The sequence below is a fragment of the Saccopteryx leptura genome, chromosome 8 (genome assembly GCF_036850995.1).
Source record: "Saccopteryx leptura isolate mSacLep1 chromosome 8, mSacLep1_pri_phased_curated, whole genome shotgun sequence".
Classification (NCBI taxonomy): domain Eukaryota; kingdom Metazoa; phylum Chordata; class Mammalia; order Chiroptera; family Emballonuridae; genus Saccopteryx; species Saccopteryx leptura.
In genome coordinates, this window is record NC_089510.1 from 71,572,804 (window position 1) to 71,600,458 (window position 27,655).

At 41.3% G+C, this 27,655-nt stretch overlaps 1 long non-coding RNA gene across 1 annotated transcript in view; it reads right to left on the bottom strand.

Annotated features, from left to right (window-relative positions):
* Positions 1-26,422, bottom strand: part of LOC136380073 (uncharacterized) — an 86,046-nt gene extending 59,624 nt beyond the window's left edge. The window contains exon 1 of the long non-coding RNA XR_010746837.1: positions 26,390-26,422. This is a non-coding gene — a long non-coding RNA (uncharacterized lncRNA). The remainder of the gene's footprint in view (positions 1-26,389) is intronic.
* Between the last annotated feature and the right edge of the window lie 1,233 nt (positions 26,423-27,655).

Below are 27,655 nucleotides of genomic sequence, written 5' to 3' on the forward strand. Positions count from 1 at the left end.
CTATTTCCACTCAGCACAGGGCTCTGGGTAAGGCTCAGTCAGTCAGAGCTGCTAGCATAATCAGGTGGGCTTTCCACCCACTCAAAGACCTCTGGCTCTGCCACTCTGTTCGGTAACACAGGCGGGCGCCCACTTTGGAACGTTTGGAGGAAACTCTCGCTATCTGCGCACGCAGACCAGGATATCCGGCCAGCAGTCTCACGCTCTGAGTGAAACCCCCAACCGCATGGAAAAGTTGCAGTGTTGGAATTGGCTCTCGCTCCATCCCCGTGCGCGGCTTTTGCAAGGCGCTGGGGCTGCCCGAGATTCCGCTTTGGCCCACACAAAGGCCCCTGACTCTGCCCCTCTGTGCGATAACACGGGCGCGCACTGCCGAGGCACTCAGAGGAATCTCTCACTCCCTATCTGTGCGCGCAGACCAGGATATGAGGCCGGCCGCGTTTCCCTCTGAGTGAAACCCCCACTAGCATGGAAAATTTCCACCGTTGGAATTAGTTCTCGCTCCCTCCCGTGTGCGGCTTTCCCAGGGCGCTGGGGCTGCCCAGAGATTCTGCTTTCGGCCCACAGAAAGGCCTCTGACTCTGCCTCTCTGTGGGGTAACATGAGCACCCACTCCTGGGGCTTTGGAAGAAATCTCTCGCCCACTATCTGCGCGCGCCAACCAGGAGATCGGGTAAAATGGCTGCCCCACTTGTCTTTCTTTGTTTGGGTTTGGCGCGAGTGTTAGCTTGTATTGCCCAGGTTGCCACAGCCTGGTTCGGCCGTTTGTGCCGCGGCCTGGATCTATTCACCCCCTTTGCCCGCCTCAGTTTCTATATTCACAGTTACCAGAGAAAGCCGCCCTGTTTAGGTTAGTGAGGAAGGCGGAGCATTTCTTACTCCTTATTTCCTTCGGGGTTTGGTTATATATTTAGCCAATTTTTCACTTGACCATACCTTCGGGTGTATTGCGAATCATCTGGAGGCTCTAAGGATAGGTTTTTCTGTTTCTGGTTGAAGATCTTGTTGAGTTTTGGGGGAGATTTATCGGTATCGCTTCCTACCCCGCCATTACTCTGACGTCATCTCCGACTTGCTATCTCTTTATTTAGGTGCTCGTTATGTCCATCCATTGTTGCTCTAAGATCTTTGAGCATCCTAGCAATCATTATTTTAAACTTTGCATCTGGTAATTTGGTTATTTCTGTCTCATCAAATCTTTTTGGGAGGATTTCTCTTGTTGATTCATTTGGGTTGCATTTTTCTGCCTTCCCATTTTGTCTGTGTATAAGAATGGTGTGGCCACAGAAGTCCGATAGATGTGGCTCCTGTGTTTCCTAGGGTTGGTCTGGCTGCAGGCCGGCCACCCCCTCTGTCACTGACTCTGGTGTTTGAGCATGGGTGTTGTTGGTGCCGGACCGCTGCAGCAGTCGCTGTGGTTTCTGCCTCGCTTCTGTGGGTGGGTCTGTGTTTGCATACTGGGGCTGCAAGCCTTGGCCGGCCCAGCCTCTGCACCTCCTTGGTGCGTGGAACTGTGTTCATGTGTTTGAGCTGCAAGCCTTGGCCAGCGCCCTGCCTCTGCCCCACCCCATGGGTGGGACTACACTCCTGTGTCCTGGCTACAAGCCTTGGCCAACCTCCAGCCTTTGCCCTACCAACAGGCAGGACTGCACTGATGCGCCAGGGCCACAAGCCTCAGTCCCTGGGCTGGGCTGTGCTCCTGTGCCCCATGGCAAATCTCAGCTAGTTCTCTGGCTTTCATCTTGTCCCTGAAAGTGTGACTGCAGGTGCTACCACTTTCTTGCACCTGGCCCGCAGCCGCAAGTTGGACTGCTTTTGTGTGCCCCTTCCACTGCCACGGCTGCCCTTGGCCTCAGTCCCTGCAGGCAGGACTGCACTCACGCCAGGCCTCAGTCACAGCAGGCTACGGCATTTGCCCCCACAGGCAGGACTGCACTCATGCCTAGTCTGCAGCTGCAGCTAGTCCCCAGCTTCTGCCCTCTGGCAAGCACTCAACAGTGTGAGGGTAGAGATGCAGCTCAGACCTTAGCACTCACTACTGTATTCCTAATGGCTCCCTGCTTCTAAGTGACTCTGCTCTGAGTGCAGCAGGAGAGCTTCTGTTTGGCTGGTGATGTGCTTCCCTTTGCTGGTATTGCTGGTTCTAGGAAAAATATTCACTTTAGATTTGGGGAATGACTCAGCCCAGGGGTAGGGTGGCTGTCCCTCAAAGTGTTTCTCCCTGTGCCTCCTAGATTACACTCTCTTCCTGCTACTCCAGTCCTTTCATCTCTCCCTGTGCCCCAGAGCCCCAGGTGAGTGGTTGTGAAAGAGGTTTTCTGCGTGGTCTCTTTAAGATGAATCCTGGGTCTGAGAAATCTGTCTCTTTCTCGCAAACAGTATCCTGGCTTGTTTTGCAGCTAAATACTGTCTGTACACCTCTTCTAGGCTCTGGGGCTGCATGTTGGGGCTTTGTTCCTGTGGCCCAGGACCCTCCCCACTCCGCTAAACTCACTTCCTGCCGCGTGAGTCCCTCCATGCTGTCGTTCGCTCCTGGGAGCTGGGCAGCCCTCTCCGCGTTTCCTCTTTTCCTACCAGTCTCAGTGTGGCTTTTTCAGTGTTCCCTGGTTAAAGAGTCCTCTTAGTTTAGTCAAAAGTTGGTTTTTTCAGATGATTGTTCTTAAAATTAAGTTGTAATTCATTTTGGTTCTGGAAGGTGGAAGTTGGTACATCCTCCTACTCCATCGCCATCTTGCCCCCTCGATCTATACTGATGCTTTCCATGAATTGCCAACATCTTGGAAATTGCTTAATGATACATGAAATTCTATTTTTTCTGTGTGTAATGCCATTGGGCAAGTGAGTATTACTTATAGATGTATAAATATTGTGCATATTAGCATGAAGAGTCACCTACAAGTCAATAAGCTTTCTGAACAGTAGAAGAACAAAAGAGGGGAATAAATCACAGCATAACAAATAATTCCATAGGATTTTTTTCGATTATTTTTTAACCTTGGTCAAGTAAGCCATTTCTATAAAAGGGTGACTTTAATTTAATTTTGAATGTAATACAAAGGAAATATTAAATTAGTTTTTCATTTTACCATTTAGCCTTGAAAGAAAAAAAAATATTGGCTTTTATTTTAGAATCCTGAGTGGAATAACAGAAGATATTTGAAACCTGGCAAAGCTAGTGTTCCTTGTTGCCTCTTTAATCCTTCTTCCCCACTTTGTTCTTTGGATCCACTGCATTCTGATTTTTTTTTTCCAATGCAACAATTCTAGGAGCATATTTTCAAAGAAATTAATAAGGTCAAATGCATCACCACAATTACTATTTGCTAGCATAGAGATCAATGTGTGGTATTACAGGACCATGGGCTGACCCTATGAGACAAATCTTATGGTTTAGCTTCCAATTCCAGAAGTTATAATATTTTTGCATTTGCTTGTTTTTCTTCTCATTACTTTTATACACTCCCATATCAGTGTGGCTTATGGGAATGCCTACGTGAATATTGGGGGATCTCAGAAAATTGGGTTGAATTCATCCCTGTCTCTCACGAAGATAATGAATCAGCCTCATGGAGCCTCAATTTCTCACTCACAAAACGAACAAATGGCCCAGCTCAAGAAGTTGTCATAAAGGTAGATAATATATCATTTGTGGAGTTGGGTATGTGGCACATGTGAGCAGTCTGTGACTATTTTTCCTCCTCTTTCTTCCTTTCATATAAAACTTTACACATACTTTAACATTGACTTCTATTTTATTTTTTCAAAAGAGTAAAGTTTTTACCATATGTAAACATTTCAAATATGTTTTCATAGTGTTCATAATAGAAAGTATAACTTCAATTTCCCACTCTGCTTCCAAACTTTTAGGCCTAATCCCTAGGTAACTTCTAAGCCTGTTCTGAAAATTCTCCTGGTATATCCAAAGATCTAGTTAGCTAGCTCCCCTTTTTTTTATAATCACAAATGAGGTCATACTATACATGCTAATATGTAATTTATTCTTAACATCTTCACACATAGTGGCCTACAGTTCATAGTTTCTATTCTTTTTAACTGTTCCTTGCTATCTCATTTTGTGAGTGCTCCATGATTTATTTATTTTTATTTATTTTATTTTTATTTTTTTGTTTTATTTTTTTGTTTGTTTGGTTTTGTTTCATTTTTACCACAATTTACTTTTCACTCTTGGTTTGTTTTCAGATTTTTTGTGATGCCAAACACGGCTGCAGTGAGCATTGTTACATGCATATTCTTATCCATCTGTAGTGGATGGCCTCATGTGAATGGATAAGTATTTGTGTAGGGTACATTCCCAGAAATATAGTTTTTAGTTTAAGGGACATATTTATTTTTACTTTGAATCTTTTCTATGTGTCCCCTTTCAACTCCAGTTCTATCACTGATTTTCCTATCCTCCTATAATAAGAGCTAAATAATCCATCAGAACAATTTGATATAAGAAAACTATTAATAATAGTATCTTTCTATCTACAACTTCTTAGGATTGGTGAAGAACAAATGCTGTTGATGAGAAGCCATTGTTAACTTTAAAGTATTTATGTATAATTTAAATCAGAAACACTCAGGACATGTGGTAAAACTTTACTACTTTTAATAATGTGAAAGGCATTGACCCTCTTAAGAATTTGGAAGAACTGCCTGAGTAGGTGATGGCAGAGCAGATAGATATGACCCCATGGTCTCTGGCTTGAAGCCCAAGGTCACTGGCTTGAGCAAGGGGTCACTTGCTCTGCTGAAGCCCCCCAGTCAAGGCACATATGAGAAAGCAATTGATAAACAACTAAGGTGCTGCAATGGGGAGTTGATGCTTCTCATCTCTCTCTCCCTTTCTGTCTGTCCCTGTCTGTCCTTCTTTGTGACTCCCTCTCTGTCTCTGTCAAAAAAGGAAAAAAAAAATTGGAGGAACTAAATCATGATGGGGGAGTCATGTCAGTGCTAATCCCATAAACTACAAATCTTCTTTAGGGTACTTTTCATCGAAACATGCTGGATTTTGGACATAAGGACCAAACATGAAATGGCATGAATAAGGCACTCCCCACCAGGGGCCTTCTGCAGCACTGTGCAGCTTACTCACAGAGGGGTCACTCACACTCCTCTCGAATGTGGTGGACGTCCTAAGGGGTTAGAGAAGCTCAAATTACAAATAGCTTCCTAATTGTCTTTGAAAACCACCCTTCCTCTGAATGTTGAGTCATTGCTGATTGAGTCTTGTCGTTGGGTTTTACTGTGTCCTTGCTGACAAGTCCTGGATCCAAGGAAAATACAGAGCAACACTCTGAAAGCAAACCTGCTCCTAGCCATCAGAAAACGCCATTATTCAGCTGCCGCTGTGGACTCGGGGAAACAATGTGTGCTTTCATCCCTCTGTGGCTCTCACAGTCCTCATTGTGTCGGCCTGGCCCGTGAAGGGGCTCCACCATGCAGGAAGTGACATGGCACAGTGACTTTCAGAATATTCCTTATTTTTGTTCAGTTAGGTAACACCAGTATCTAACTGCTTAATAAGAGGAAGGTTCTGATTACTTATGTCTCAGCGAAGATGGCTCACTAATCCTCTGATTAGCTTGTCTGAACAAACTTTTGCACTCAAAGCAGTTCTCATAAATTTAAATTGTGTGTCTTCAAGTGAAATTTTTCTAGAAGGACTTTCTTTGGGATAATTATAAAATAACTAGGTAGAGAATGTCACACCTTCTTCCCCTAGAACATGTTGGGACCCTTGATAAATAAAAATATTTCAATGGTCATGCAGCTAGGTCCATCAAACACAAATTTGTCAGACTCCAAAATCTAATCTAGTTCTGTCCCACTAGGTCATCTCTCAGAAATAAATAAATGAGTAAATCAAAGGGCTACCCGGCATTTATCTAAAGTTTTAATTATTTAATACTTAAACTCTGCCCCTAAAACAGATTTTCTCTCTACAAATCAGTGATCTCAGGGAAAGAATCTTTTTTTTTTAACTTTCCAATAATCTCTATAAATTATATTAATTTGCCACCTGTTTATTGTTTATCACATCAGATAAAAATGGTTAGGAATATTTTTTTTAACCAAACTTGGTGAATATGTTTGGGATTATTTGGCTTGATTTACAGGCTAATGATATAAAGAAATTTCTAGAGGGCCAGTGTGGGCAAAAGATATAGGCAGTGAATATGTGGATTGACTGAAGCTGCGGAACCAGGAAAAAAGCCTGTGTGACCAGCAGCTGGCAGAGGACAAAGGAAACAGAGCAGGTAGCCTGTAGGAGCCCCAGTCCAGAAGCTGCAAAGGAGCAAGTGGGACTGTCATTGAACTGCTTCTCACGGGGACAGCTCTGTGTGTTGTGGTCTAGGGTGAATTACAGTTGCATTTTATTTACTTAAAAATAGTGATTCTATAACATCTTGGATTATTTTAGCAATAGCACTCTGTTTGGATTCTTTCTAGCTGTAAAAGTTGGCTTCCCTATCTCAGGGTTTACTAGTCATTTCCTTAAAAATCTCTGATTTTTCTAATTATTAAGGGGTGTTTGACAGAAATAAGCTAAAACAGCATCAGGCATCATGCACAGTCATGCGTTAGATGTTCAAGGTTAATAGCTAGGGTGATTCCGTATCCCAAACTGGGAAAGTCCCAGTTTATTTTTTTATTTATTTATTTTTTTAAAATAATTTTATTTCTTTAATGGGGTGACATCAATAAGTCAGGATACATATATTCAAAGATAACAAGTCCAGGTTATCTTGTCGTTCAATTATGTTGCATACCCATCACCCAAAGCCAGATTGTCCTCTGTCACCTTCTATCTAGTTTTCTTTGTGCCACTCCCCCTCCCCCCCGTAACCACCACACTCTTATCAATGTCTCTTAGTTTCACTTTGATGTCCCACCTACGTATGGAATAATGCAGTTCCTGGTTTTTTCTGATTTACTTATTTCGCTTCGTATCATGTTATCAAGATCCCACCATTTTGCTGTAAATGATCTGATGTCATCATTTCTTATGGCTGAGTAGTATTCCATAGTGTATATGTGCCACATCTTCTTTATCCAGTCATCTTTTGACGGGCTTTTTGGTTGTTTCCATGTCCTGGCCACTGTGAACAATGCTGCAATGAACATGGGGCTGCATGTGTCTTTACATATCAATGTTTCTGAGTTTTTGGGGTATATACCCAGTAGAGGGATTGCTGGGTCATAAGGTAGTTCTATTTGCAGTTTTTTGAGGAACCACCATACTTTCTTCCATACTGGTTGTACTACTTTACATTCCCACCAACAGTGGATAAGGGTTCCTTTTTCTCCACAGCCTCTCTAACACTTGCTATTACCTGTCTTGTTAATAATAGCTAATCGAACAGGTGTGAGGTGGTATCTCATTGCAGTTTTGATTTGCATATCTCTAATAGCCAAAGAAGATGAGCATCTTTTCATATACCTGTTGGCCATTTGTATTTCTTCCTGGGAGAAGTGTCTGTTCATATCCTCTTCCCATTTTTTTATTGGATTGTTTATTTGTTTGTTGTTGAGTTTTATGAGTTCTTTGTATATTTTGGATATTAGGCCCTTATCTGAGCTGTTGTTTGAAAATATCATTTCCCATTTAGTTGGCTTTCTGTTTATTTTGTTATCAGTTTCTCTTTCTGAGCAAAAACTTCTTAGTCTGATGTAGTCCCATTCATTAATTTTTGCCTTCACTTCTCTTGCCATTGGAGTCAAATTCATAAAATGCTCTTTAAAATCCAGGTCCATGAGTTGAGTACCTATGTCTTCTTCTATGTACTTAATTGTTTCAGGTCTTATGTTTAGATCTTTGATCCAATTTGAGTTAATTTTAGTACAGGGGAACAAACTGTAGTCCAGTTTTATTCTTTTGCATGTGGCTTTCCAGTTTTCCCAGCACCATTTATTGAAGAGGCTTTCTTTTCTCTATTGTGTGTTGTTGGCCCCTTTATCAAAAATTATTTGACTATATATATGCGGTTTTATTTCTGGACTTTCTATTATGTTCCATTGGTCTGAGTGTATTTTTCTGCCAATACCATGCTGTTTTGGTTGTCGTGGCCCTATAATAGAGTTTGAAGTCAGGTATTGTAATGCCCCCAGCTTCATTCTTTTTCTTTAGGATTGCTTTGGCTATTCGAGGTTTTTTATAGTTCCATATAAATCTGATGATTTTTTGCTCTATTTCTTTAAAAAATGTCATTGGAAGTTTGATGGGAATTGCATTAAATTTGTATATTGCTTTGGGTAATATGGCCATCTTGATTATATTTATTCTTCCTAGCCAAGAACAAGGTATATTCTTCCATCTCATTATATCTTTTTCGATTTCCCTTAACAATAGTTTATAGTTTTCATTATATAAGTCCTTTACATTCTTTGTTATATTTATTCCTAAGTATTTTATTTTCTTTGTTGCAATTGTGAAGGGGATTATTTTTTTGAGTTCATTCTCAATTGTTTCATTGTTGGCATATAGAAAGGCTATTGACTTCTGTATGTTAATTTTGTATCCTGCGACCTTACTGTATTGGCTTATTGTTTCTAGTAGTCTTTTTGTGGATTCTTTGGGGTTTTCGATGTATAGGATCATATCATCTGCAAAAAGTGATACCTTTACTTCTTCTTTTATGATATGAATGCCTTTTATTTCTTTGTCTTGTCTGATTGCTCTGGCTAGAACCTCTAGTACCACATTAAATAAGAGTGGAGAGAGTGGACAACCCTGTCTTGTTCCTGATTTAAGGGGGAAAGCCTTCAGTTTAGTGCCATTTAATATGATGTTAGCTGATGGTTTATCATATATGGCCTTTATCATGTTGAGATATTTTCCTTCTATACCCATTTTGTTGAGAGTCTTAAACATAAAATTGTGTTGTATTTTATCGAAAGCCTTTTCTGCATCTATTGATAAGATCATGTGGTTTTTGTTCTTTGTTTTGTTGATATGGTGTATTGTGTTAACCGTTTTACGTATGTTGAACCATCCTTGAGATTCTGGGATGAATCCCACTTGATCATGATGTATTATTTTTTTAATATGTTGTTGTATTCGATTTGCTAGTATTCTGTTTAGTATTTTAGCATCTGTATTCATTAGAGATATTGGTCTGTAGTTTTCTTTTTTTGTGCCATCCTTGCCTGGTTTTGGTATGAGGGTTATGTTGGCCTCATAAAATGTGTTTGGAAGTATTGCTCCTTCTTCAATTTTTTGGAAGACTTTGAGTAGAATAGGAACCAAGTCTTCTTTGAATGTTTGATAAAATTCGATGGTATAGCCATCAGGGCCTGGACTTTTATTTTGGGGGAGGTTTTTAATGGTTTTTTCTATTTCTTCTCTACTAATAGGTCTGTTTAGGCTTTCTGCTTCTTCTTGACTCAGTCTAGGAAGGTTGTATTGTTCTAGGAATTTATCCATTTCTTCTAGGTTGTTGAATTTAGTGGCATAAAGTTTTTCATAGTATTCTACAATAATTCTTTGTATATCTACGGTGTCCGTGGATATTTCTCCTCTTTTATTTTGGATATTGTTTATATGAGTTCTTTCTCTTTTTTCCTTGGTAAGTCTTGCCAAGGGTTTGTCAATTTTGTTGATCTTTTCAAGAACCAGCTTCTTGTTCTATTAATTTTTTCTATAGTTTTTCTTTTCTCTAATTCATTTATTTCTGCTCTGATTTTTATTATCTCCTTTCTTCAGCTGGTTTTGGGTTGTCTTTGTTCTTCTTTTTCTAGTTCCTTAAGGTGTGAAGTTAAGTGGTTCACTTGGGCTCTCTCTTGTTTGTTCATATATGCCTGAAGTGATATGAACTTCCCTCTTATCACTGCTTTTGCTGCATCCCATAGATTCTGATATGTCGTATTGTCATTTTCATTAGTCTGTACATATCTTTTGCTCTCTGCACTTATTTCTTCTTTGACCCATTCATTTTTTAAAAGTATGTTGTTTAGTTTCCACATTTTTGTGGGATTTTTTCCTTCTTTTTTGCAGTTGAATTCTAGTTTCAAGGCTTTATGATCAGAAAATATGCTTGTTACAACTTCGATTTTTCTGAATTTGCTGATGTTGTTTTTGTGGCCCAACATATGGTCAATTCTTGAGGATGATCCATGTACACTGGAGAAAAATGTATACTCAGTCACTTTGGGATGAAATGTCCTGTAGAGGTCTATCATATCCAGGTGCTCTAGTGTTTTGTTTAAGGCCACTATGTCTTTGTTGATTCTCTGTTTGGATGACCGATCTAGAGCTGTCAGCGGTGTATTGAGGTCTCCAAATATAATTGTATTTTTGTCAGTTTTTGTTTTAAGGTCAATAAGTAGCTGTCTTATATATTTTGGTGCTCCTTGGTTTGGTGCATATATATTAAGAATTGTTATGTCTTCTTGATTCAGTGTCCCCTTAGCCATTATGAAATGGCCATTTTTGTCTCTGAGTACTTTTGCTGTCTTGCAATCAGCATTATCCGATATGAGTATTGCTTCACCTGCTTTTTTTGGATGTTATTTGCTTGGAGTATTGTTTTCCAGCCTTTCACTTTGAATTTGTTTTTATCCTTGTTACTTAGATGAGTTTCCTGTAGGCAGCATATAGTTGGATTTTCTTTTTTAATCCATTCTGCTACTCTGTGCCTTTTTATTGGTGAGTTTAATATGTTTACATTTAGTGTAATTATTGACACTTGTGAGTTCCCTATTGCCATTTTATATCTTGCTTTCTGTTAGTTTTGTGTCTTGCTTGATCCTTCTCTTTTGTTTTTCTATCTTTTGTTTTTATTTGGTTGTATTCCATACATCTTTCCTCTGTTGCTATCTTTTTTATCTCATGTGCTTCTGTGGTGGTTTTTTCAATGGTGGTTACCTTTGAGTAATGAAAAGGGTTCCTACCCTGTTCATTTTAGCAAACTATTTTGTGAGTACTTTTGCACTCCATCATCCTTTGCTACTTTAATCTCCATCTTCTCCCCCCTTTCTTTTTATTGTTGTCACAGTTTAAATTTGGTTTTATTGTGTTCTTCTTGAAGCCTTTACTTGTGGCTTTGTTTGTTTTTGTTTTTTTTTTGTTGTTGTTCTTTATATCTGATTGGAGAACCCCCTTTAGTAATTCCTGGAGTGGGGGTTTTCTGATGATAAATTCCCTCATCTTTTCTGTATCTGTGAATGTTTTTATTTCTCCTTCATATTTGAAGGATAGCTTTGATGGGTATATTATTCGTGCCTGAAAGTTCCTCTCTTTCAGGACTTTAAAAATTGGGGTCCACTCTCTTCTAGCTTGTAGAGTTTCTGCTGAGAAATCTGATGATAATCTAATGGGCCTTCCTTTATATGTTGTATTCTTCTTTTCCCTGGCTGCCTTGAGAATTTTTTCTTTGCTGTTGGTTTCTGCCAATTTCATTATGATATGCCTTGGAGTAGGTTTGTTGGGGTTAAGAAAACTTGGAGTTCTGTTTGCTTCTTGAACTTGAGGCTTTAGTTCTTTCCACAGGCTTGGGAAGTTCTCATCTATTATTTGTTTGAGTATGTTCTCCATTCCATTTTCTCTCTCTTCTCCCTCTGATATACCTATTATTCTTATGTTATTCTTTTAGATGGAGTCAGATAATTCTTGTAGGGCTATCTCATTTTTCTTAATTTTTGAGTCTCTTTCTTCTTCTCTCTGTTGTGCCTCAAGTTGCTTGTTTTCTATTTCACTAATCCTCTCTTCTATCTGACCTGTTCTATTAGCTAAGCTTGTTACTTCGTTTTTCAGCTCGTGAATTGAGTTTTTCATCTCTGTTTGATTTGTTTTTATAGTTTCAATTTCCTTGGACATATATTCTTTGTGTTCATTGAGTTGTTTTCTGAGCTCCCTAAATTGCCTTTCTGTGTTTTCTTGTATATCTCGAAAGATTTTTAGTATTTCTATCTTGAATTCTCTGTCATTTAGCTCCAAGGTTTCCAATATATTAAATTTTTTCTCCATAGATTTTTCCTCATCTAGCTGTGTTACCTCTTTCTTTTGTATCCATGATATTCGATTTTCTCTTCCTTAATGGCATCTGAGGGTGGTTTTGTTGATAGTATTAATGAGATTTAATAAAGAATAAAAAGTTAAAAAAATAAAAAATCGAAAATAGTTGTTTTTTTTTAAAAAAAATTAATAATGAAATAAAGAAAAATAAAATAAAATAAATATTTTAAAAAAAGGAAATTATTCCCCCCCCTCTTTTTTCCCTCTCCTCTCCTCTCCCCTCTTTATTGAGAAAATCTTGTGGTGAACTGTGAATTATAACAAACAATGCTTGTAATGGAGGGCCTGAATTGGGGAAAAGTAATAAAGAGGCAAAAAAAAAGAAAAAAAAAAAAGAAAAAAGAAGGGGGTATGGACCCACAAAAATCAAATAAGAAAAAAAATTGGGTCAAGAATAAAAAGAAGGGGGTATGGACCCACAAAAAGCAAATAAGGAAAAAATTTGGGTCAAGAATAAAATGATTTGCTTTTAGGTGTTGGTTGACTAAGAGTTATGATGAGAGGAATAAGAGGAAAACAGAAAAATGGGGGGACAAATTAAAAAATTACTATTGTATTTAGTGGAACAAGAACTAAATAAAATGGAGAGCCATGGATGGGAGCACTGTTAATGAGTTAAAGAGGTGAAGTACAAACCCCCCTAAATGCCACAAACATAAGTTTGAGTCCCAGATCAGATAATTTGTTTGTTATTGAGGTTTGAATGAGAGGAGATATAAAGGAGAAAGGAAGAAACTAATATAGAGGGAGAAAAGAAAGAGAGAGAGAAAAAAAAAGAGGGAACCACTAAAAGAAGAAAAAAGAAAAAAAAGGAGAGAGAGAGAGAGAGAGAGTTAAGGGTTTTGGAGTGCAACCCTCATAGAGAGAAAGGAAGAGGAAAGAAAAGATAATGGGAGATGTAACACTTATGGGTAGTGTAGTGTAGTTCAAGGAGAGGAGAGAGTAAGACCGGCAGAGAGTTAATTGGCCAAATTGGAGGAGGAAAAAAAATATCAAGAATGAAGATAAGAGAAACAAACAAACAAATATAATAAAATGGGATAGGTTATAAAGTCTGCAGATTATTCTTGATTTTGAGAGGTTATATTCTTGCTTTTTCTTTTCTCTCCCTCTTCCTGGTCGGTGACTCTGTACCCCGGGTTCTGCCCCTTTGGCACGCTCAGGTAGAGGTTTGCAGTTGATAAGTCTCTATGGCGATGTCATGTATTGTGCTTTAGTCTCGTTGGCAGTCGAGGCTCATTAGCATTTATAGGCTCCAACAGTGAGAGAGTCCGTGTTCCTGGAGCCTTTCTCCTAGTCTTTTCTTCCTCAATTAGTAGGCTGATAATCCAGCTATGGGGTTGCTGCTGCCTCTGCCTGGATAGTAAGAGGCTCAAAGAGCTGGCAACTCCCCATTCTATTTCCACTCAGCACAGGGCTCTGGGTAAGGCTCAGTCAGTCAGAGCTGTTAGCATAATCAGGCGGGGTTTCCGCCCACTCAAAGACCTCTGGCTCTGCCACTCTGTCCGGTAACACAGGTGGGCGCCTACTTCCGGGGTGCTTGGAGGAAACTCTCGCTCACTATCTGCGCGCACAGACCAGGATATCCGGCCAGCAGTCTCATGCTCTGAGTGAAACCCCCAACCGCATGGAAAAGTTTCAGCGTTGGAATTGGCTCTCGCTCCGTCCCCGTGCGCGGCTTTTGCAAGGCGCTGGGGTGGCCCGAGATTCTGCTTTGGCCCACACAAAGGCCCCTGACTCTGCCCCTCTGTGCGATAACACAGGCGCGCACTGCCGAGGCACTCAGAGGAATCTCTCGCCATCTGCGTGCGCAGACCAGGATATCAGGCCGGCCGCGTTTCCCTCTGAGTGAAACCCCCACCCGTATGAAAAAGTTCCACCATTGGAATTAGTTCTCGCTCCCTCCCGTGCGTGGCTTTCCCAGGGCGCTGGGGCTGCCCAGAGATTCCGCTTTCGGCCCACAGAAAGGCCTCTGACTCTGCCTCTCTGTGGGGTAACACGGGCACCCACTCCTGGGGCTTTGGAAGAAATCTCTCGCCCACTATCTGCGCGCGCCGACCTGGAGATCGGGTAAAATGGCTGCCCCGCTTGTCTTTCTTTGTTTGGGTTTGGCGCGAGTGTTAGCTTGTATTACCCGGGTTGCCACAGGAACAGTTTTTCCTTGGCTTGGATCTCCGTGCCACAGCCTGGTTCGGCCGTTTGTACCACGGCCTGGATCTATTCACCCCCTTTGCCCGCCTCAGTTTCTATATTCACAGTTCCCAGAGAAAGCCACCCTATTTAGGTTAGTGAGGAAGGCGGAGCATTTCTTACTCCCTATTTCCTTCGGGGTTTGGTTATATATTTAGCCAATTTTTCGCTTGACCATACCTTCGGGTGTATTGCAAAACATCTGGAGGCTCCAAGGATAGGTTTTTCTGTTTCTGGTTGAAGATCTTGTTGAGTTTTGGGGGAGATTTATCGGTATCGCTTCCTACCCCGCCATTACTCTGACGTCATCTCCGGAAAGTCCCAGTTTAAATCTCCACATTGTAGAATCATCCTAACCATAGCTAATATGACTTTGCAGAACTTGAGCTGAATTGTGAGAAGTCCTGAGGGTCTGGAGACTAGGCCTCACACAATGAGGAGCTTTAAGGGCCACCCTCAGCACCCTGGCTCCAGGCCACTGCCGCCCCGTGAGCATCTTCCCCCTTAGAGCTGAGCCTGGGGCCTCTCCTCACAGCAGAAGTCCTTCAGAGAGCAGTTGACTTCTGCCGGAGCAGTAAGAATTTCTTCAGCCTTGGCCATGGCAGGTCCTTGGAGGGTCCTGAGTTTTGCACGGTAATGTACAGAATGGGTGGGGCTCCTTCACCAGGTGATACAGCGCCCTCTTCATTGCACTGCATCACTCAGGCCTACTACTGCTATTCAGTGTTCTAGATGCAAACCCCTTGTCAGCTGAACCTCTCGAACCCCAACCAGTGCTTTCTCTTCTCTACCCCACTTCTGCACGCCTGCCTCAGCCTTACTTGTCTCCCGCTGCAGTCTCACAGCTCTTACCAGATTCCTTTCTGTTGCCAGCTTCTTGTACCTAGAAGATGTTCAGAAATTATTTATTGATGGTGCCAACATCTATAAACAAACTGTCCCCCACCTCTGATGCCAATGCCATTCCCCACTTCTGGCTGGGATAAGTGCCAACAGAATGGTATTCTTTACTTTGCCAAAAGCTGGCATATTTTGTACATCTCTCTTTTATTTTATTTATTTATTTATTTTGTATTTTTCTGAAGTTGGAAACGGGGAGGCAGTCAGACAGACTCCTGCATGCGCCTGACCGGGATCCACCTGGCATGCCCACCAGGGGGTGATGCTCTGCCCACCAGGGGGCAATGCTCTGCCCATCTGGGGTGTCACTCTGTTGCAACCAGAGCCATTCTAGCACCTGAGGCAGAGGCCACAGAGCCATCCTCAGCGCCTGGGCCAACTTTGCTCCAATGGAGCCTTGGCTGTGGGAGGGGAAGAGAGAGACAGAGAGGAAGGAGAGGGGGAGAGGGGGAGAAGCAGATGGGCCCTTCTCCTGTGTGCCCTGGCCGGGAATCAAACCCGGGACTCCTGCACTCCAGGCCAACGCTTACATCTATCTTTTTATCATACCTTAGGATAAAAATAAACTAATCTGAAAATATTTTTTAAAGTGTTAAAATGCTCTGAAAGCTTCTAAAGAAAGAAGTTGGTCCTGGCTGGTTGGATCAGCAGTAGAGCATTGACCCAGTGTGTGGATGTCCTGAGCTCCATTCCCAGCCAGGGCACACAGAAGAGGCGACCATCTGCTTCTCCCCCCTCCCCTCCCCCTTCTCTCTCGGACGAGATCGGGTGCGTTCAGGGTGGTATGGCCGGAGACACCCCCCTTCTCTCTCACATCCTCTCTCTTCCCCTTCCGCAGCCATGGCTTGACTGGTTCAAACACATCACCCCAGCACTGAGGAAGACTCCTTCAGCCTCTGCCTCAGGTGCTTTATAACTTGGTTGACAGTGGCCCCAGATGGGCAAAGCATCTGTCTCTGTATCTCTCCTACTCTCACTTAAAAAATAAAGGTAATATGAAAATACCTCTAGGTAATACAAAAATTGTATTTCTTGTATTTATCTTGAGTGGACTGAAGGCAGGGGTCGTGTCTTTAAGAGGACCGCTAACATAATGTATATGTGTTACTTGGAAGGGAATAAGGACTGAGAAAATCTCTTCCCTTTAACACTTCATGATTTTGTTTGGCATCTGGCCTAATTGCTACCTTGGCATGCCTGCCCTCAGCATCCTGAGGTGATGGGACCCAGAATAAATACTTGCTTGTGAGTCCCTTGAGGACAATGTCTGATTCTTTATCATGTGTCTCTTCAGTCACTGAAATGTGGCAGGTGTTCAATAATCTTTCCCTAAATAAGATGGTGGCAAGAAAGACCCACAGTTGCAGGCTCAGTTTGGGGAATTTACATGTAAGGTAAAGTAGGGTTCTGAGTCCTTGAGGAGACATTACAAAGAGGTTCTCAACGAATACTCAGTAGCTCAGTGAAGAGTTGTTGCCACGGCTGTAACATCCTGCCAGAACAGGACCTGGCCGGAGACTAATTCTTAGTTGGAGCAAAGCAGGGTTCTTATTTACCTGCGGTGCACAGACACCTTGGGACCTGACACCTGCCAGCCTCATTCCCTACCCCACCCCAATCTAGGAGATGTTGCAGAAATATCAGGCTGCTCCCTGTACCAAATGGACTGGCTGCTTTGTTACTCCATTGCTAACTTTCCCACCAATGGAACCCTTCTCCAGGGCTCAGCCCAGGCACCGCATAGTGCAGAAGCTCCACTAAGAACTCCATCAGCACCCCTTGCTCTTCTGCGTTCCCATATCACCTTGGGTATAACTTATGTCATTGTATTAGAATTGCATATTTGCTCTCTGTCCCCCCTCCCCAAATAATAAGCTATCTGTCAAGAACTTTGTCTGTAATCTTTATCCTGATGACCCTCAAACTCAGAAGTGTAATTTAGGGGCTCTGTAAAAGTTTGTTGAACTGAACTAAGTCTTGTCTATATACCAGTGAATATCACTATGTATTAGAATTGCATGAATGGGGTTTTAAATGTTACTATGAATTCAGTGCTTTCCATCTTATCATTTTTAAAAAGCTAGAGGCTAAATTTAGACTATTTTTTGCTAGTATATCTATTTGTAATTAGACTGAGGATTATCAGGGAAAGAAAAAAGAAAAGTCAACCTATGGGTTTATTTTTCCCTCTGCCCCAAATCATTTTCTGGAGGGATGATACCTTATAGTTGATATCAAAGATAATTGTACCTGTTTTAGAAACCCCCAGGTTATTTTTAAGTAAAACAAAATGGTATGATTAGAAAAGATTATGTTTGGAAATATAATTATTTCATAACTTCTGATCACATGCTTTGAGAGTGCTTCTTTGAATACATGCACTGACAAATATTTCATTAAAAGATAGACTTGTTTACAGCAAAAGCATTTCAGTGCAGCAAGGTTATCCACTAGACACTTTTCTATAGTATATTGTAATTATATAGTGCAATTTTAAAATTTCTGATTACAAAAAGAAGCCATGTGTGACTTCTAATTATTTACAAAGCTCATATATTAAAAATGTCTAATTTAATATAATGTGAACTAAAGTTAGGTTGTCTAAACTGAAGAATTTTATTGGTATCTTCTTGAGAATGGCACTGATAGGATATAATTAATAAAAAGTTTGAAAATTTATACCACTTTTAATTGCCTCACTGAAATATAGCAAAATATACTTTATATAGCTGCATAGTTGGCCAGCTAGTAGCTAACTACTGTTATGTGAGATACCACGGGCCATATTTCAGAAATTTAAAAAAGGCAATTCACCTTTTATGGAAATAATTAGGGCAGATGCCAGTTATTCAGAAACATTGCAAGTATGATTGGTTATCATTTACTCATTGTCCTAAATGGTTATCTTTTTAGCAATTAGAGAAACCCCCAAGCTCTATTATTGTTAGAAAGTCAAGATCTCAAAGTAAAAACAGTCTAATAGTAAGGCAGAGCTCCAAAGAACTGTCCACTGTACTCATCAATCTGGAGCCAGGTTAGCTACACTTAAAGGTCCTGGAATAAAGGGGGTAGACTGGATATATTCTCCAATAGTTTTGCTCTTTAGCTGTCTTATGTGTTGATAGAATTGAAAAGATGTTACTCAGTAAGTATTCTGTGAGGATCCATGAACACTGTGCAAGACAGAAAGACATTGTATGTTCCTGCCCTAATGTAACTTAGAGACTAATGTGGAAGATGCAGTTTAAGCATGAATAATTGAAAAAACAGCAAATGTAATCCATTTTCAAGACATGTCATGGGAGATTAGGAAGTCATCAAGCAGGGAGTTTTGGAGCAGTGGAAAGGGTCAGCCTTCCTGCTACCTGGGGCTAGTTTCTGTGCCACAGATGTTGCAAATGCAGATCGCAGGTCTCACTTGTGCTCTGTGGTCTTGATAAAAGCCCTGATTTCAGAGAAAAACATCCCTGGCCTCTGCTGATAAGGTTGATTCAGTGATGCCAAATGGAACTTGTGGTTCCATTTTGATCCAGGCACCCCTTGCCTTTGGAATAGCAATCATCTGGGTCTTCAAAAAAAAAAAAAATTGTCCTGGAAATAGACCATGCATTGTTCTGCCAAAAATGGACAAATAGAAGGGCCACCAAGCATGTAGCATGGGAGAACTAAGTTGAGAAAATGCATTTGAGGATGAGATTTGTAACTTGCCAAGTTTGAGATGACGAGAAACAGCTCTGACTGCTCATGTGTCCAATAACATGCCGCAGATGGACACCACCCTAAAATTGAGAGAAAGAAGGACTACTGGTGAAATTCCCCAGTCTACATAGTTTCTGATGAAGCCAAGAAGATTCAGGGGAAATTCTCATTTTGACACTTCTATTGAAGGTATTGTAGAACAAAGGCATGAATTCAAATGTATATATAATCTTCAAAAACAAAAGTAAAAGTGATCTTGGTTTTTTAACACAAGGCTTTTCCGTACTTTTATTTATATAATTTACTTGGTAAATGTTTAAATGCCTATCTTTTAAACATTAAATACCATCACCACACCTTAACGTGTGCTAAGTAGCAGCTTACATGCATAAAGAAACTCCAAGGTGTGGGGGAAATTCATTTTTCACCCCCTCAGGATGGCTTTCCCTCTTTATGAAATTATATTACTGTTCTCTGAGTCATTGTCTCTCATTGCATGTCTTCTGTGGACTTCTCATTAAAGGGCACTGCCCCCTCTTTCCTAGGCGGAACAGGTTGAGAAAGTGTTCCGGGCCTGGCCCATTGTGCTGGTCGCATCGGACAGTCAATTAGAATCTGTCATTGGGGTTTTATAGATAACTTCTGGGGAAAAAAAGCTCACTCTTTTTTCCTTGGGTCATTAAAATGAAATCATACAATTCCAAGGCTGACCAGCCTCTCTGGTTCCAGTGATAGAAGGATGCTTATCACGTACAGGAGAGAATGACACCAATAACCAAGAGAAGGGGGAAAAAAGCAGAGACAAGAGATGAAGAGAAAAGAGAGTGAGTGTGCATGCATGTATGTTGAGAGAAAGAGATAATGGCAACTTGTCGGCTCCTTGCCGTCTCTGAGCCTAGCTGCATCCCTAAATTTCTCAACCATGTGAACCAGATATTTGCTTAGGTCAGCCTGAGTTAGATCCATTTTCATCTATAGCAGAAAGAATCCAGCCCTATACATAAGGTTGAAACTTTGTAATATTAATCCTTTCTCTACTAAAGATGCAACAGAAATTATTCATTTATGCATTTATCCATCCATCCATCCATCCATCCATCCATGCAATGAACACTTAATAAGAACTTGCTGTGTTTCAGGTTCTATTCACAGCACTTTGGATACAAAGATGACTAAGACATGCTCCCAACACTCAAAGAGTTTCCATCCTAGAAGGAGAGATAGATATGTGAATGGATCATTCATAATAAAATGAGAGATTTAAAAATATTGGCAGGAATACACACTCCTAGAGGTGTCTAGGAAGTCAGAGAAAGTTGGGCAGTAAATAGCAGGGGTTTGTGGACAAAGAACGATTTGAAGAAGCAGGAATGTGTGAAAAGATGTGTAATGACCTGAAAGTGCCTGGTACTTCTGGGGACCAGTGAGGAAATGGTCACTGTGGCACATGCTGGGAATGGTCAAGGAGTGAGATGTGAGGCTGGAGAGGTGGTTTATGGAGGAATTGTGAAGGGCTCAATGTGTCAGGCTAAGAATCTTGTATCATCTTAAAGGCAGCAAAATAAAAATGAATAGAAAGATTTTTATTTTTTTACATTTGACATGTTGTTTTGTTGGCGGGCAAAGGAGAGCATGATCAACTTCTTTTTTAGGCACCTTTTTACTTTTTGAATACATAAATGAATGAATAAGTAAAAAATGAGGACTGTGGACATTAGGAGAGGAAAGAATTTTGAAGGTAGGGAGCGGATTGTCCCTCTCTGAAATTTAAAAATGCAATGGTAGATAAAACAGGAGAGGAAGTAACAGATGATTAAGACTGATCTGCTTTTATTTCAATGTTTCCTCAATTTATTATTTTATGTGTGAAGTCTGATGGCTCTATAACCTGCAGAATTAGACCTAATCTTTCCCCAAGCGGAAAGAATCAGAGTATGTCCAGGATATCGAAGGAAAGAGCTCATTACGTAGAGCATGATGGTTTTGCATTGAGAAACAGTCTCACTGTGTTACTGAAACCTCCAGCACTAGCTCTTTTTGCATTGACAATCCTGCCAGGGGTTCCCACTATGGCAATGTATGGACCGGGCACTCAGGCAAGCCTTAAAGTTAGGACCCCGAAAGGTCGCCACAACACACTCCCACCACCTTTGAAAGAAGGAAATGTTTGCTTATCAGATGTCAGGTTTCTTGATTCTAAGAATTTTTTTCTCTATTCATCAAAGGTAAAATTGACATTTTCTTCAGGCTCGTGGCTGCAAATTGGAGACAAATGGAAATAAAAACAGGTTCATAGAAAAAGGAAAAACAATCTTTTTACAGTATCTTTTACAAACCATGACAATTGCATCTTGATAATTATTCATTTCGTTTCAGAGACTTCAGAAGAAGCATAATTCAAACAGAAGGAGCATGATTTATAAACTTTAAATAGTAGCAGGTAAAGCCCAATCTGTGACGGAGCGGGAGGCTGCTACAGTGCAATTAAAGATTTCTGGATCACGGGGCAGAAAGAGTGAAACTAATTAAAACAGCTGCAACTTGAGGCTGTGGCCTTGCTCAGAAAGCTTTAAAATCTTGAAATTTTGGTTAGCACATTTAAATGATTAACTCAGATGGTGCTCTAACTTGCTCAAGTAAAAGTTGTCAGTAGGTCAGAAAAACAGAAACTCATGTATGTTATATGACCACATAGGCAGAAGAGAAAACAACCTGATAGGTCTTTTCCCAAATAATTGTTAACACACCCAGAATCAACCAAGTGCCCTGCACTGCTATAAGTGCTTTAGTTATTCATTTAATTCTTGCAACTCTGTGAGGTGGGCATCATTATTATCTTCATATTGCAGGAAAGCACATTAATGTACAGATAATAGAATTTGTCTAAGACCAGACAGCTGGTAACAGGTATAATCAGGGACTCAAACTCAGGTTTTCTAGCTCCAGAGTCTGAACTCTGGGAAGTCTGAGAATAGTATGAATTATTTTCTTGTTAAAGTCATCATATTGGGAAAAGTGCTTTGTAAACTGTAAACATTATAATAAAAGAAAACACGGAGAAGATGGGGGGGAGGCAAGAAAATGATCAACATAAAAAAGTTTTAAAAAATCAGGTAGGAGAGAAAGAAGAGGAGGAAGAGAAAATGGATGAAAATAAAAAGCAGATAAGAGGGTGAAGCCTCCTATGTAGTAGTAACATCAAGGCTAACTTGCTCAGACTGTGTCTGGCTCCACACTTCTGTTTTTCTTTTTTAACGATTTTATTTATAGTGCCTGACCAGGCAGTGGTACAGTGGATCGAGCATTGGACTGGGACACAGAGGAGCCAGGTTCAAAACCCTGAGGTTGCCAACTTGAGCACGGGCTCACCAGCTTGAGCGCTGGGTCACTGGCTTGAGCGTGGGATCATAGACATGACCCCATCATTGCTGGCTTGATTCCAAAGGTCACTGGCTTGAAGCCCAAGGTTGCTGGCTTGAGCAAGGGGTCACTCACTCTGCTGTAGCCCCCCGGTCAAGGCACATATGAGAAAGCAGTCAATGAACAACTAAGGAGCCACAACAAAGAACTAATGCTTCTCATCTCTCTCCCTTCCTGTCTGTCTGTCCCTATTTGTCCCTCTCTCTCTGTCTCTGTCACCAAAAAAAAAAAAAAAAGGTTTGATTTATTGATTTTAGAGAGAAGAGAGAAAGAGATAGAGAGGGGGTAGCAGAGAGGAGTGGGAAGCATCAACCAGCAGTAGTTGCTTCTTGCATGTGCCTCGACCAGGCAAGCCCAGGGTTTCAAGCCGGCGACCTCAGCATTCTAGGTTGACACTTTATCCACTGTGCCACCACGAGTCAGGCTGGTCTGCATTTATTGACCACCTGTATTTCCTGTCTTGATTGTCCAGCACGTTCCCTTACTCCAGCCAGGATGACACTCATGACCGCAGAATCAGTGCTCGTTCCTTCTGCTGCTGCCCTGGATTGCTGTCCCGTCCAGGTTCCCTGCACACAGCCCCCTCTTCTTCATTCTTTAGCACTACCTCTAGTTTAGCTCATCTTATAAACCTTTGCTGACTAGTCCAGATTTTAGTGATATTTTTTTGGACCACTTTGAGAACCACAGAATATTAGAATTTGACCACCTCGGCATTCTCGAGTTAAAATCACTTATTTTATGAAGGAGGGAAACAGAGGCCCAAAGAAGATAGGTAGTTTGTCCAAGCCACCAGCTAGCTGTGACAGTGCCAAAAGCCATGCCAGCTCTCTTTCCACTCCATATAACTCTCCTGCATTGTTCAAACTGACTGTATGTGTCAAACTGGACTGTCTCACTCAAGGGCCACGACCCGGTCTTTTCTGACTTTTATACCTTCTGCTCCGTGTAGCACAGTGTGGCACAAAGTGAGTTCTCAATACATGGCTGACTATCTAAAAACTAATGCATTTTCTCTTTGGATGACAAAAAACTATTTAGAAATAGTAAAGAAAGTTTAAAAAAATAGATCATCAGCTCTGCTGTAATGCAGAATGTTTTCTGTAGCCTTTACCTGAGAGCAGTCACAACTCAGGCATATGAGAGATTATCTTCAATTTTTTAAAATAAATGTGTCTCTTAATAATGATTTAAACCAATGCATCCTCATTAGCTCTTTTTGTGTTCTGTTATGCAAACAATACTTGTCTCTTTCTCAGGGCAGCAAGAAAACTTCTCTAGTGACAAAATATATGCATTTTACTTTCTTAAGTTTCTCCACAAATGGTAAATATAGCAAAGGGACACCTTAAACCATGCAACAAAGGCCTCATTAAACACTTGCTGGAAGTTGATCAAGATTAATGTGTGGGTATATTCACTGGACAAAGTGCATGGAAGACTCTTATTAAACATAACAAATTACAAGGAAATGAATTGGTTCATTACCTTTAATTGTAGCATCCCCAATTGACCACATTACCAGGGTCAAATATGACAAGAGATGTGAACTGTGGGTCAATATCATTTTATACTACACATTTATCAATTACTCCAATAGTAGTATTAATAACAAGTAATAATCATATTCTTAAAAGCGTTACAAATAATGTTGTGAAACCAGAAATCACAAGAAGAGGCAGGAGAAGTTTCTGCAGACATGAAGAGACAAGGGAAAGTCCTCTAGTTCTAAGGGAAACACATATGCTGACAGCTTTCCAAAAGGGAGAAAAACAAAGAACCCAGGAGAAAGCAACAGGCATTAGGTAACTATTATGTGCCGTGCATTGCACTATGCCTCTTACAAGCATGACCGCATTTAATCTTCACCAACCACCTTTGAAGTAGATATTTTTAACCCTATTTTCCAAGGGAGGCTACTAGAATTTTAAGAGGTAAATGGTGAGCCTAGACTCAAACCCAGGTGTGTATGACTTCAACTATCAACATCCATTGCCACTCTAGGCTTCTCACCAGTCCCAGACAGTCAACTTGACTAATCAAATGACTTCTTGCCAGTGATGGATTTAAGAGTGGACAATTACCCAAACCTAGCCCATGAAACATGAAGGGCAGTCTGCTCTGGAGATTTCTAGGAAGATTCCTCTTGCTCTTAAAAATAGGTGCACAGAAAAGAGACATCCTTTGGTTTGGGGTACTGTTGCACCTGTAATCCTGAGCAATATACTTGACCTGCTGCAATTAAGAGGGAGGAAAGGTGAGCAGTACCTGGGTCTGTGGTAGTGCATTTGAATGGCTGATCTCCCTGGCCCAGGACTGCCCTTGACTCAGCCTCTTGTTATGTGCTGTAACACATTTTCTTTTTTGCTTAGGCTACTTTTAGTCTTGCAGCCCCAAACATCTTCTCAGATACAAACTTCATGTCCCTTCAACAAAACCGAGATTGAATTAGAAACAAAACAGAATACGGTTGCCTGAGATAGTTTACTGGCAATCTGAACTTGTCCAAGGCACATGAGGAGACAGATATCTTAAAACAGCAAAGGATAGTTGAACAGGAAAGTGACAAGCGTGTTTACAGTGATGGCGCTGGGCCAACGGCTTAACACCAACTGCATGTTTCACTTCTAATGACATCTTCTTCAAAGGGACTTAAGGCAGAGGGAGCCCTTTGTTTGGGGTCAGTTATGATGAATGTATTCTCTTTGGTCCTTGGTTCCCCTCACAGAATACCACAGCCTTTTGGAATGGGTCCGACTTGCAGAAAGGAGTAAAAATTAGCCAAGCCGGAATCATGTCTTGCCGCCCCTTCCTGCCTGTACATCCTGTGATGTGTGCACTGCCCAGGTCAGAGAGTAAGTAACAGTACCATTACAGGTGTTTAGAAGGGGTACCTTCAAAACCAGTTTTGTGGGTCCCTGGTCCTTGGCAAGGCTGATCTGGGTCATTGCAGCTCTTCTACGTAAAGTGGATACATACTCCCGGGTACTGCTATGGAGGCGCTCTGGGCATGTTGGTAGAAAAACGAGAAATGTTAGAATTGCCTTGCATTGTAGATCCTTATGGTTGTAGAACAGGGCAATGTTTCTGGGAAATAAGTGTGTGTGTGTGTGTGTGTGTGTGTGTGTGTGTATACACACACATATTTATATATATATATACAAAGCAAGAGGATCAACTGAAAAAAATCAGTGCATGGAATGTGGAGTTAATGGAAAAGAACAGAGATGACATAGCCATTTATGTGGATGAAAATCTGCCTCTGTCATTGGATGGCTCTGTGACCTTCAGTAATTCCTCCTGACCTTCTTACTTTCAGTTTTCTGATCTCTTTGTTGGAGATCACAGTACTGATGTTGCAGGAGAGTTCTAAGGTTTGGAGATATTATCGGCTTACTTCCTGAATACTTACACAATCCCATGGCCCCAACACTTGAAGGAGATTATCTCACCACTGCACGAGGTACATATTTTCTTCCTTTGCCCATTTTGCAGATGTGGAGACTGCAGCATAGACAAGAACAGATAACCAACTGAAAGTCATACAGCCAATGCAATGGAAAGGGGTGGAAAGCAGGGTTGTTGATTCCATTCATCCAGACACTGCTCAGGGGCTGGGGTAGTACGGGCTGGGTGGCCCACCCGGCTCAGGCTCACCCCTGTGACCCACCCAGGGGAACCCCTCTTTCCTGAGCCTTGCTCTCTGCCTTACTTGTAGGATTTCTGAGCACTGGCCCATTTTAGTCATAACCCACTTCACTTCTTCCTGCCAGAATTTTTTTCTTTTTCAGAATCCAGCCTCAAGCTAAGGTTAATAGTATATATTGGGTAAACTTTGCATCCAAATTTAAACCTCCTTTGATTTTACAAGGGTTTCTTCTTTCTGATGAGATCCTTAGTTATTGTAAGAGCTAATATTGAAGCCTCTAAAAGAGAAGTCATTGAGACAAAAGCCTCTGCCAAGAGCAAAATTGTCCAATTACAGGTCATCAGTGTACTGAGACGGGTGTGCCCTTTCTACTTTCTGGGTGGCCCACATGCCCTCCCCTCCACTTCACAGACTCAGCCTGCCCAGTTCCTTCCCCTCCTGCCTCCATCTCCAGTTAGTGGCTGTCAGGTTTAAGAGGATTGGCCCCGGGGGATTCCTTCCCTCCAGCTTACCTTCTGAGCTGTCCCAGTCGGCCACAAATCCACTGGGAAGATTCCCACACTGAAGGCTAATCAGGCCTTCATCAGAATTTATATGATTTGCAGGTTCTGCAAAATCCTTTCTAACCCAGCACACTTTCACAATGTGCTGTTTCTGGACTCTGTCTGCATGCCCTGAGCTATGTCAAGCATTATTAACATGTACAAACTTGGCTCAAGATTGATGTTTTAGATCATCTGGGTGGTGTCATTTCCCCTTTCCCTTCACTCCTTTCAGAGTGACATTTTTTACTTTTTTTCTCTTTTTCCCTCCCTTCTTCCCTCCCTCCCTTCCTTCCTTCCATCTTTCTTTCTTGCATTTTGTTTATCCTGCCCATTCAACTGTTGCTTGTTTCCACTGCTGTCACACTTGGAATTTAAAGGTAATCTGACATCAGAATAGTGTTTCTTTGGGCCCTGGGCATTGCTGTGGGTCCCGGCTTCCTCTGACAGCTCATCCCTGTGTCAGCTACGGAATAGAGGCCTTGAGGTCCTCCAGGTAAGACTGAGTCCTAGGTAAATGAGTGCAGCCCAGGGAGTCCCTGATATCTAGAGGTGGGTCACACTGAACAACCCAGCTTAATATTGATCTCTCTGGAAAGCTTTCTTCAAGCCCACAGTCCCCATTCCAGGTTGGCTTGAAAAATCCCTCCTCTGCTTTCCCACATTACCCTCTCTACTGCTGGTACCCTGACTTGTCTTTCTCTCCAAAGAGACAGTGGGAGCCTTGTGGGCAAAGGCTGTGTATTCAACATCTCTGTATCCCTAGTGCCAAGCACATTTTCTGGCACATAATGTGTCCCCAAAAGGTTTGTTGAGTCAACAACTGAATGAAGTGGGCTTGTGAATTCTCTTTAGAAAACACTAGTTCTGATCTTACTTTACTATCTTCTCTTTGGAAGGAGATGCCCAAGCTGTATCAATACATAATTAATGAAAGTGATGGATAAAGCACATTACAAAATAAGTAGTGTGGAATAATTAATTTTAAATACCTCAAGGCACTTTGTTTAGAAACAAACAGTTTCTAAACTGTTGGAGATACCTGCCAAATATACCACGAAACAAGAAATGACAGGAATTTATTTGTTTGGATTTTTTAGGCAAATCTTGTTGGATAGATGTGTCCGTGTTATTTGCCAAGGATCTTAAATTCTGGGCTGTTTGGGTGATCAGGAATGTCATAAGGAATGCCCTAAAAGCCATAGTGTTATAAAGGCAAAGGAGAGTGAATATAAG